This window comes from Limanda limanda, chromosome 6 (assembly GCF_963576545.1).
Source record: "Limanda limanda chromosome 6, fLimLim1.1, whole genome shotgun sequence".
NCBI lineage: Eukaryota > Metazoa > Chordata > Actinopteri > Pleuronectiformes > Pleuronectidae > Limanda > Limanda limanda.
This window is the reverse complement of record NC_083641.1, coordinates 26,348,211-26,359,667: the sequence shown is the minus strand read 5'-3', so window position 1 is coordinate 26,359,667 and position 11,457 is coordinate 26,348,211. Positions and strand designations below refer to the sequence as shown.

Sequence of the window (11,457 nt, the reverse complement as noted above, 5' to 3'; positions counted from 1 at the left end):
ACAACCGTGTTGTTTGGTCTGGACCTTTAAACTCATATTTGTAGAGCACTTATCTAAACAAGGTTACAAAGTGCTTCACAACAAAACCATGGCACAAAGAAGAATAAACTAAGATATTCAATTCAGCTCAATTTTAAGGGCCAAATAATTAATAAGGCTAAGACTTTTAAGTGTAAAGAGAAACCCAACAGTTCCCACAAAATATGAAATACTCCCCCGTCTACAAACCAATCAGTGTCAGGTATAGTTACACACAGCCCATATAAGATGATAATGACAAGACGTACATATAAAGAATTCTACTTCTGACATTTTTCCCTTTGTCTGATTCTGCACTAATATTTACTGGGCTCTTCAAGTTTCATGGAAATCGGTTAAATTGCTTTTTTGCACAATCCTGCTGAAAAACCAACCAACAAACAAATGGACGAGGTGAAAACATAACCTCCTTGGCAGGGGTAACTTTTTCAAATGTACCTTAAATACACCGTCACATTCTGGAAGAGCACGTGAAAAGTCTGCCACTCGCTCAGCGCCTCAGTGTAAATGCCACAGCGAATATACGATAAACTTGCGTCTTCACAAACCCTCACAAGTTGCTTCTTCACGCCTCAGCGTGGCATTTTAATAATAATGTAAACACTACAAACCAAGACGATAAGCTGGAAGTACAGATAGAGGATGAGTTTGAGGGAAATACAAAAAGAAATTGTCAACATGTGAAAAAGCAGCTAAAACAGGGGGGTGGGGGCGATAATGAGAAGCATGAAGTTCACCGGCTTTTAGTCGGCGCCGTTGTTCACCGCGACTCGTTGAGTTAAAAGAGGTAAATTAGCTTGAAATGTCTCCAACATCACAGGCAGCCAAGAACAAGAAGGAGTTTAAAGGTTGGAGTCGGCAGCAGATTATTACTGCGCCTCAAGAATGATCAGGAATAATCTCTGTTGTTTGTTGTCCCACTTTGATACACACACACACACACACACACACACACACACACACACACACTCACTCACACACACACTTCAACCGTTTGAAGTGCATTGTATGAAAATTACTTCCTACACGCTATCACGCGGCAGCCTTCTCCAAACCCCTTATCTCCGAGGTTGTTGTTTTTTTGTCTGCCTCCTCGCTGTCGCTCTCCATTTATCAGCTGCTCTGGTGTTCCTGTTAAAGCACCCCCCCCCCCCCCCCCCCCCAGTGGCTTGTCTCCTCAACAATGATGGACACAGGTGGTCAGAGGGAGTGTCCACGTGTCTGAGGGGGGGGGGGCAGCGTCCCGCGGCCTTGACGTCTTATCGTCCCCGTGCAGAAGAGCTCTTTCATGCCTTTGATCTCGTGTAAATTTTGTTTCTCTGGCTTTTTCTGTTAAAGCAATTTTCCCCTGCGATCAGGAAGTTATGGGAGGGTGAGTAGCGTTGCCCTCGCGTCTCTGTGGCGGTGACCTTGATTGACAATCTTAAGCGTTATAAAACGCTAAAGAATGAGATAAACACAATTAGCTAATTATCCGAGCTCGTGAAGAAACACGTCTGCCGTCGAGAGGTCACAAACAAACCGTCCTTTACTAATTCATTTGGATCTGAGATTTAATAGCTTTCCTCCCACATTCGATTAAAGGTGATGAATTAAATCAAATAACAGAAAAGACAATAACAACATAAAGAGATAACATCAGGAAGGAACACATATTGTTAGTAGCATGTTTTATTTGGCAAATCCGTCTTTACAGGTAGAAAACATGGTAAATGAAAACAGTATTTAGACAGCGTTACATTGGGTAAATATAAATATTCTCTCCCTGCTTCTCTTCTGCTGCCAGTCCTCATTGGTGAAGAGAAACCGTGCAGCACCGGTTTATTCACCTTAAAAAGATCTGTGTGTGTTTTAACACGCGTGCCTTTAAGGAATTAAAGGCAAGGAAACACAAAATAGCATAAAGAGAAGGTGCAACCCTTAATGAATTTCTATTAAGACGGCGCCTGTTCATTCTGGGATTCATCTCATTAAACGTGACACATTGCTCACCTCCACCTGATGAGTCGCTGCTTATAATTAAAAAGGAATGAGTCAGGGGCTGGCTTGATGATCGTGTAATTGTTTGTCTTGATTATAACCACAATTCACATAACGACAACTACACCTCGACAACAAAGTTTAGTTAGTTTGACAATCTGCTGCACACATTTGGGTTTAGTGGGAAAACACTGTTGTACTGATGTGAACCTGAACCTGTGAGCGATGGTTAATTGTCAGTGATCGAGGACGTAATGAAATCCATCACTGACCGTGTGTGTGACGAGGACACACACCAGATCCTCGAGCTTCACGTTTCTCAATCTACTTTATTGCAGCGGTGCAGAAAAACTTTTTGCACAAACCCAGAGGAGAAACTCTAATTCCTCACCGAGGCCTCGATGGATATTTAGCTGCTCTGCTCCTGCGCTTCCTGCCCCCAGGCCTCCAGAAAAATAATGTTATCTCCTATTCATTATTTGACTTGTCGTATCAAATAAATTACCAGAGAAGGGAGCCACTGCCAAATAATACGAATCAGTTTGGAGAAACTCGTGCCACAGTATCAATAAACTGCCGCCAGACTCATCCGACCAGAACGGCTCCATCAACAATATGTGATTAGGAAACAGAGGAAAAAAAAGGCTTTTACTATTGGGATTGAATATGATGTATAGCAAGAGGAATAATGCTTATTGGTTGTGGCCCCAGCGAACGTCTCTCGCTGCCGCGGCACGTCACATGGAATCTGTTTCCATTTCTACCAGGCACCGAATTAGTCAATTTCGTCCCCGTTTCCCTTTCCTCTTCTGTGCATCCCAATAAGCTTAGCGCCATATCAGAGCACGGCAGCGAGCTGATGAGAAGAAACGAGCAGCGAGTCCGTCTGAGCTGCTGCTTCTGCACAGCCGGCTCCCGGTTCCTGCAACCACAGGCGAGCCGCATCGATTCTGACGGGTTAAGTTTTAGTAAACCTTTGATCAACCAGTCTTCAGTACGATGCACACACTCACACACACACACACACACAGAGACAGACACACACAGACACACGGAGCAGATGCATTTAATGTGCTTGTCTGAAAGGTCAAGCGTTCAAAGGTAATTGCCTCATCCAGCTTAGTGGAGATGGTGATGAGATGAGAATTGTTTATGCGTCTTCTGAGCACTTGTCACAACTGATGATGTTTCTCTGGTTATTCTCACACACAAACCAAAAATTGAAGAATCACTTTAGCTTAATTTAAAGTTTATTACGTATTCTCCACTTTATTTTTACAGCACAACGGTTGGAACAAAACTGTAAATGGGTTCAATCACAAATTCATGAATATGTCTCTCAGTAACCACCAACAGAAACTACAGCTCGGTTTTATAGATCATTTAGATAATTTGTTCAGAGCAGTTTGCTTTCGGTTCCACATTCAGATCAATGCGGTTGAAATAATGCTGCATTTTCACAGACGGATGAAACTTCACGAGAGAAATAACACAGATCATATTCTTCTTTTCTGAAGCTCGGTCACTTTATTCCACTGTAAACTTTAGAATCGATACAAAATTGGAGACAATTGCAACGAGCGTTTGTATAGAGAAAATAAAGGTGCAGTTATCACTGAATGGACGTTTTTCGTCCGTGTGCAGCAGGAGGTGACAACGAGGACAGGATCAATAGATCAGATGGGAAAACAATACATGTGCTAATCACTATGAACAACAAAACTATGGCTTTTTGGTGTATTTTGTTATTGATTGTGTTTGTTTGTGTGTCATTCGTATTAAAGATGAGACAAAGAGGAAAGAAGATTTGTTTAAACTTTGGTGCAGATCTGGAAAAAGAGGCCTTTCTGGTATATATATATATATTTTTTGATATTTTCAGTTATTTCCCAGGGAATAATTCATAGATCTTAACGATAAAAGGCGGATATCTGTGAGTGTCTGTAATATAATGTGGCTTGATTGAATTCTCGGGGACTGTTGGCAGTGATCCGCGCTCTGCTGAGGGATTCGGTATTTTTTCTTTTTCAACATTACGCTGTGAGAACAGATGGTGAAATACAGCGAAGCCCACTGAACAATGCTTTTGCTTGTGTCTCTTTATCATATATTGTTTTACATTACCCAGAACAAAACAGCTATTGTTTGTTTCTAACACAATAATTCATCTGTCGTGAGAGGCACAGCTACAGGTTTTTTTGTTTTTTAAGCTGCTCGGCTTCAAATGTTTGAGGATGAGACAGTAGAGGGTCAGAAAACAATATTATGCATTTGGCGATTGTTTCAAGTTGTTTTTTGGCTCATTGCACTGAAACCAACGAATAGTTATATTCCGTTTGAAATAAGAAGTGTATTTTGCAGCAAAGTTTAACTGACGAGCTCCAGAGCATCTTTGACTGTGAAGATTTTTGAAAGACGTGAAAATGATATTGAGTGTGAAGACAGTGGTTATAAAAAAATTAATAAAAGCTGCTCCTGCTCACTCTCCTGTCTTTAATTTGAGGTTTGAGAGTGATCTCTGTAAAAAACCTGTGTGCCGCAGGTTGGCTGACAATTCCCACACAGCATCCCTGAGCTTAGCTTCACTCGTCGCCTGGCAACCAAGGAGCTCGTTAGCAATTTATTTTATTTTCGGAGGTACTGTATATGTGTGGATGAGATATCACACGATCCAAAACAAGAGGCTTTCAATACTGTATCCTGTCTTTCTGGTCACAGAAATAGCTCAACTCCAACTTTCCAGTTTGAACTGAGTCACATAAATAACGACGAATATCCAGTGTAAGAAGTGAAGCCAGAAGCAGCAGTGACCTTTAACCATAAGTCATATGATTGAAATTAACTATAGTCACATCAGAAATAAGTTCAATCCATCTTTGTTCTGTTTGTTTGTATTGAAATAAATAATGGCGGTTTCTGTTGCAGCCGTGACACAGGAACCTCGCTCTGTGTTTGTGTGATCATCATAATCACACTTGGGACTGAAGGCTTTCAAGGTAAAGTGCCATGCTAGCTCTTGATGCTAGCTCTTGATGCTAGCTCTTGATGCTAGCTCTAAATGCTAAAGAGAAGCAAAGGAAATCAAATGAAAAACACAAGCAGGACCAGTTGCTCACGTTCACATCTGAAGCTCCTGAACTTGGTTTCATTAGATTAGATTGTATTTCCGAGGCTGTTGTTTGTAACGTTGTCAAACAGAACAATCTATAACAAGTCAAGTCACAGAGGAACATGTTAAGTTAGATATTATTGTATTCGAAATTGGCCAATAACTCTTTTTCTGGGTACATGTAGTTTACAGAGTAATTATAACATTTCAATAGGTTATTAGTTGACATTTAACAAAGCAGCTGTCCAGCCAATCGTAACTATTGAGTGTTTGTGTATTTTTGAAAATTGCTGAGAATTACAATCTTCCACAAACAATTAGCGACTTGTTACAAATACTCGTGGATTTGACAAAATATCGTGTAAACTGTCACAGACATGAATTTGTCTTTTATGATAAAAAAATTAGTAAACGGGCGTCATACTGTAATTGGTATATAAGTTAAGTCTGTGTTGCTGGCGTCTGTTACAGATTTAAGAAAGACAAAGCAAAGAGAGGAAGAGCACAGAGACGTGTTACATAAAAGTGACACAGAGGATTTGTTCCAGAAGACTTCACCCAATTCAATTAAGTGGGCTTTTCTGGATGAGCTCTCAAGCGTTTCCTTGCATCTCTCAGGAGAAAGCACTCAAGTTAACCTGTCTTTTGGTAATGATGAAATGAGCTTGTTTTCTTAGGGTTACAAATGTGTTGTTGTGCAAGATTGTGTGCTGCCCATACACACACACACACACACACACACACACACACACACACACACACACAGACACACAACACCAGCACTGCAGGGTTTAAAACCGAACGGCAACGAGAGATGTGATCGTGTCATGTTATCTTTTGTTCTCTGAGGATTTTCTGCAGCACCAGCAGACGCCTTTAAATAGCTGAGGCTTGCTTTGTTCTGTCAAATATCACTTTACCTGCTGTGGTGATGCTCCGGACTTTGTTCAGCAAAGTAAGACCTTGTGTGTGTGTGTGTGTGTGTGTGCGTGTGTGTTTGTGTTTGTCTTTGTGCGCATGTCTTTCTCTGCTTAATTACAAAGCTGGGAATTCGTGCCAGTCAAGCCTGAAGGTCAGACATGATGATTACTAACAGAAAAATCTGTCTTTCATTATTACAGAATAATCTGCAGGAGGTAGACACACAAACAAAACCACATGTCGATATAACACAATACAAAATTCAGTTTAGACGCGTGGCAACAAAACGCCGTGTCCTCCTCTAATGTGCAATTGTATGGTAATTTAAGTTGTGTGATCAGACTACATTTCACTGCAACGTACATTTTATTCTGTCCTCTCCACCTCCAGCTGTAAATATTTATTAATCATTACCATTTTTGGTCTGCCAAGCATTTCCCTCATAAAATAAAGAGATTATGAAAAGAAAAAAGAAAAACATGGCCTTAATTTACACCAGGGGGCGCTGCAGATGCTGTGCCGTTACTACAGAGACACAGTTCATGACCTTTATGATCTTTGAATTCTGCAAGGAACAATCTGTTGGTTTTCAAAAGAATAATCACAAGTTTCAAGTATGATTGTACTCATAATATAACAAGAAGAAAATCTTTCTCAGTATTATACAGTTACTTGCAAAATTTTTTCGAAGTTTCCTTTTATAATGTGAAGCTGAAGAAGTATTAAAGTATAACTGAAGATGTTCCACATTCATTTGAATGCAGGCGACGGACTGATCTTGTGATATTCCTCCTCTATCGTGACACTCAATCTAATATTATCACATATTGCAACATTCCAAAACTCTTTTGTAAATTTGAAACTTTATTCTCTTACTGTAATATGACAACTTATTCTGATACATTTGCTATTTTTTGGATTCATGAAGTTCAGCTGTATCACATTGTCCCTAACGTGTTGGTGGTGTAGGTGTAGCTGGTGTAAATCCAATTAGTAAAGTACTCATTAGAGAACTAACACATTACTGCTGCTGATTGGTGAGAAGTGGTGGAGGAGGACAAAATCTATATTTACACAATAATCAGTGCAGCAAAAATGTTTTCTGTACATTTCGAAATTTCAGCCAAGAGAGCATTTAAAATGAAAGCGTGTCCTCACAGGGTCTGTTATTCTTTTCCGTGCACACAGCAGCAATCTGTCATTCAACAACGCTCGCTTGTCAAGTCAAAGTGTCGTCGGGACAATGGAACATCGAAGGTTCAGCAGATAAATCTTTAGAGTTTAGTTGCGGAGAACAATTAAAAGCTTCCAGTCAGGTGTGCAGACTGACTTTACCACCGAGCAAACTAAATGAGTTCAGTGTGAGTTCCTTATTCATCTTTTATTCTATGTGTTTTCAGCGGCGGGAGCCAAAAAGAAAACAGAGAAAGATTCTGATGAAAGTGTCACACGCTGCCAACGCTTTGTTCAATTTTAAAACTGACCAACCCCCGGCCTCGCAGCTCCTGCTCCTGTTGTGACGTGGGCTCGTTCTGAACTGTGACAAACTGCGTTAACTCTGTGTTCTATCGGAGTGTCTGATGCTCTCCTCCTCTTCTTCACCTCTCCAGTGGCTCTGTCTCTTTCGCTCTTGTCTGTCTGTCGCCCTCCTCGTCTCCTCGGCTCCGGTTCTCTCCTCCCTCGGGGGGAAAAAGAAGGAATACGAAATACAAACATACAGAATACGTCAAACAAAATCCATCACTTGATATTCTTGATCATAGAAATCCACCAAAATTGATATTCGCTAGTTTGATGTTAATGGATGAGCATCAATCTGAATTATATGGCTGACGATCATTTGTTTGTCTGAACCTATAAATGGATTATATGAAACTCGGTGGAATGATGTGGTTCATGTCGATCTGGATCAGGGGAGGATCCAGGATTTATTTTATTTATATATGTTGTTTTCTTTATCATTGTGAGATCGATAATTATAACATTTCAACATTAAAGAAAAAGCCATTCGAATATCTCCATTTTCTTTTTGAACAAACCAACTAATATCAGATTAAACAAACTATTAATCCATCATTTCATCCCATTGTGGCTAAATTGTCTTCATTGCTCACTGTATTGTTTTATATTTTCATTTTATACGAGCTGACAGTGTCACAGCAACACTTCTTGATTACTGCTGCAGACCGACATCCGATCGATGTGCATCAATCCGCATTATATGGCTGCTTATTACTTTATATGGCTGTTTATTACTCACTTTATAGTGCAATCAGTGGATTCCACGCTCTGATAACATCCATCCTCCAAAACCTAATCTAACATCATCCCAGAGACGGCACGTCGGAGCACTTGAAGCAGCGGGAGGCGGCCGTTGGGTCGTTGAGTGATTTGAAAACTGCACCACACAGAATAAATCAAACCTTTACAGTTGTTGTTATTCTGTTGAGATGAAACCATGTTTTATCCGGCGTGTTGGAGATTTGTGACTGAAGCCCACAGAGAAGTGACTCTGTCAAAGTCACAGGTTCAGTTCTGGTACTTTGGTTTGCAGTGTTATTTTTGATCAGCCGCCTCAAACACTGCGTAGGTGTAACTGACAGAGTTCTGCTGACTAACTGCACCGACGCTCCTGATTCTTACTGCTACCGATAATACGGCCTCAGAATCAAAGGCTTTATGAACATACACTCTCCTAAATCTAGTATTTGAAGTATTCCCCAGAGGCTGATTGTCTGAATACTGTACATTGTAATGAAAAGTAGAAACACGACAGCATCAAAACAACGCTGACAAATCAAGTCCTTTTGAATGTATTACCAATATTAGACTTTATACTTCTATAACTCTGTTAATAAAAGCCTTGAGATCACATTCCTCCCACATTACCGTCTCTGTATCGGCTCCCAGTAAAACCCTGAAAGGACAAATCTTTTTCCGTCTGTGCGAAGCCCTTAACGACCGAACCCCATCATAAAGAGCTCACAGCAGCGTATTATCTCAATGGATACAGTTGGGGCTGGCTCGTTATATTAAATATACGTTTCTTTGGGCCGAGACTGCTGGGAAAACCTCCACGATGCACTGGACACTTTCCTCTTCTCCTCTCTCTCTCTCTCTCTCTCTCTCTCTCTCTCTCTCTCTCTCTCTCTCTCTCTCTCTCTCTCTCTCTCTATTTCTCCAATGTATTTCTTTAACGTTACAACCTGCTATCATGGACATTTCCCGAAAATGTTCCTGCCCTCATCCTATAGCTACAATGTCGGATAAATGTGTGAGTGAGCCCAGCGAGCGAGTTGACGTGTTGATGACGCAAATATTGAACAAGAGGCTCTGTGGCGCAATGGATAGCGCATTGGACTTCTAGCATCATCATATTCAAGTCTTCTAATATAAGCCCAAAGGAAGTGATTCAAAGGTTGTGGGTTCGAGTCCCACCAGAGTCGTCTTTATACAATAATGAGCAGGAAAATCAGAGTCCTCTACGCCATCTGACTTACTTGATCTAAAGATTTTGTGATGTGCGTTTAATCAAGTCTTTTGTTCGATCGTCTACTCGTTACAAAGTCTAAAAGCAGGGAAAGAGACAAACGCAAACTTCAACGTGAGGCTCTGTGGCGCAATGGATAGCGCATTGGACTTTTATCATCATCGTATTCGAATGTTCTAACATAAGCAGAACGAAAGTGATTCAAAGGCTGTGGGTTCGAGTCCCACCAGAGTCGGCATCATACAATAATGAGCAGGAATATCAGAGACCTCTACAACAGCACACTTACTAGATATCAAGATTTTGTGATGTGCATTAAGTCACACTGGAAAAATCCCAACTGTGTGATGGTTCTGGGTTTGATTTGCATCAAGTCTTTTGTCAATAGTCTTACCGTTACAAAGTCTCAAAAAACTTACACGGACAAACGCAAACATCCAATGCGAGGCTCTGTGGCGCAATGGATAGCGCATTGGACTTCTAGCATCATCATGTTCATCTGTTCTAGCATAAGCAGAAAGGAAGTGATTCAAAGGTTGTGGGTTCGAGTCCCACCAGAGTCGTCTTTATACGATAATGAGCAGGAATATCAGAGTCCTCTACGGCCTCTGACTGACTTGATCTAAAGATTATGTGATGTGCATTTCATCACACTGGAAAAATCCCAATTGTGTGATGGTTCTGGGTTTGATACCATCAAGTCTTTTGTCGATAGTCTTACCGTTACAAAGTCTCAAATCACACACACGGACAAAAATCAAACACAAGGCTCTGTGGCGCAATGGATAGCGCATTGGACTTCTAGCATCATCATAATCAAGTGTTCTAACATAAGCACAACGGAAGTGATTCAAAGATTGTGGGTTCGAGTCCCACCAGAGTTGTCTTTATACGATAATGAGCAGGAATATCAGAGTCCTCTATGACATCTGAATGACTTGATCTCAAGAGTGTGTGATGTCTTGATGAAACACACACCACAAAATCTTTAGATCAAGTAAGTCAGATGCCGTAGAGGTCTCAGAATTTCCTTCTCATTAATGTGTAAAGACGACTCTGGTGGGACTCGAACCCACAACCTTCGAATCAGTTTTTTAGTGCTGATGTACGAACACTTGAATATGATGATGCTAGAAGTTCAATGTATCCATTGCGCCACAGAGCCTCCAATGATGTTTACGTTTGTCCCTTTCCGTGTTTTTAGACTTTGTAATGGTAAGACTATCGACAAAAGACTTAATGGGAATCAAACCCAGAACCATTAAACAGTTGGGATTTTTCCAGTTTGATGAAACGCACATCACAAACTCTTGAAATAAAGTAAGTCAGATGGCGTAGAGGACTCAGATTTTCCTTCTCATTAATGTATAAAGACGACTCTGGTGGGACTCGAACCCACAACCTTTGAATCACTTCCGTTCTGCTTATGCTAGAACACTTGAATACGATGATGCTAGAAGTCCAATGCGCTATCCATTGCGCCACAGAGCCTTACGTTGGTGTTTGCGTTTGTCCCTTTCCGTGTTTTTAGACTTTGTAACGAGTAGACTAAAGAACAAAAGACTTGATGGGAATCAAACCCAGAACCATTAAACAGTTGGACTTTTTACAGTGTATCATAAGCACAACGGAAGTGATTCAAAGGTTGTGGGTTCGAGTCCCACCGACATCTGACTTACTTGATCTAAAGATTTTGTGATGTGTGTTTCATCACACTGGAAAAATCCCAACTGTTTAATGGTTCTGGGTTTGATTCCCATCAAGTCTTTTGTCGATGAGTCGTGCACGGAGAAGAAATCTACAAACACGTCCGGTCCTAATCATCTCCTGCTGTGATGTTTCACTAACCCCCCCCCCATCATTCAAAAAAAAAATCACTTTTATCGTTATTAGTTGCTTTTTCTCATCAATGCTGTTA

The 11,457-nt window shown here is 40.8% G+C and overlaps 5 non-coding genes across 5 annotated transcripts; 4 read left to right on the top strand and 1 right to left on the bottom strand.

Moving 5' to 3' along the window:
* Positions 1–9,378: 9,378 nt before the first annotated feature.
* Positions 9,379–9,495, top strand: trnar-ucu (transfer RNA arginine (anticodon UCU)). Its single transcript has 2 exons — positions 9,379–9,415; positions 9,460–9,495. It is a non-coding gene; the product is annotated as a tRNA-Arg (tRNA).
* Positions 9,496–9,657: 162 nt separating this feature from the next.
* Positions 9,658–9,774, top strand: trnak-uuu (transfer RNA lysine (anticodon UUU)). The gene is made up of 2 exons: positions 9,658–9,694; positions 9,739–9,774. It is a non-coding gene; the product is annotated as a tRNA-Lys (tRNA).
* Positions 9,775–9,985: 211 nt separating this feature from the next.
* trnar-ucu (transfer RNA arginine (anticodon UCU)) lies at positions 9,986–10,102 on the top strand. Its single transcript has 2 exons — positions 9,986–10,022; positions 10,067–10,102. It is a non-coding gene; the product is annotated as a tRNA-Arg (tRNA).
* A 204-nt stretch (positions 10,103–10,306) lies between these two features.
* Positions 10,307–10,423, top strand: trnar-ucu (transfer RNA arginine (anticodon UCU)). Its single transcript has 2 exons — positions 10,307–10,343; positions 10,388–10,423. It is a non-coding gene; the product is annotated as a tRNA-Arg (tRNA).
* Positions 10,424–10,913: 490 nt separating this feature from the next.
* On the bottom strand, positions 10,914–11,030 carry trnar-ucu (transfer RNA arginine (anticodon UCU)). Its single transcript has 2 exons — positions 10,994–11,030; positions 10,914–10,949 (listed from the first exon to the last, which is right to left on the bottom strand). It is a non-coding gene; the product is annotated as a tRNA-Arg (tRNA).
* Positions 11,031–11,457: the final 427 nt, after the last annotated feature.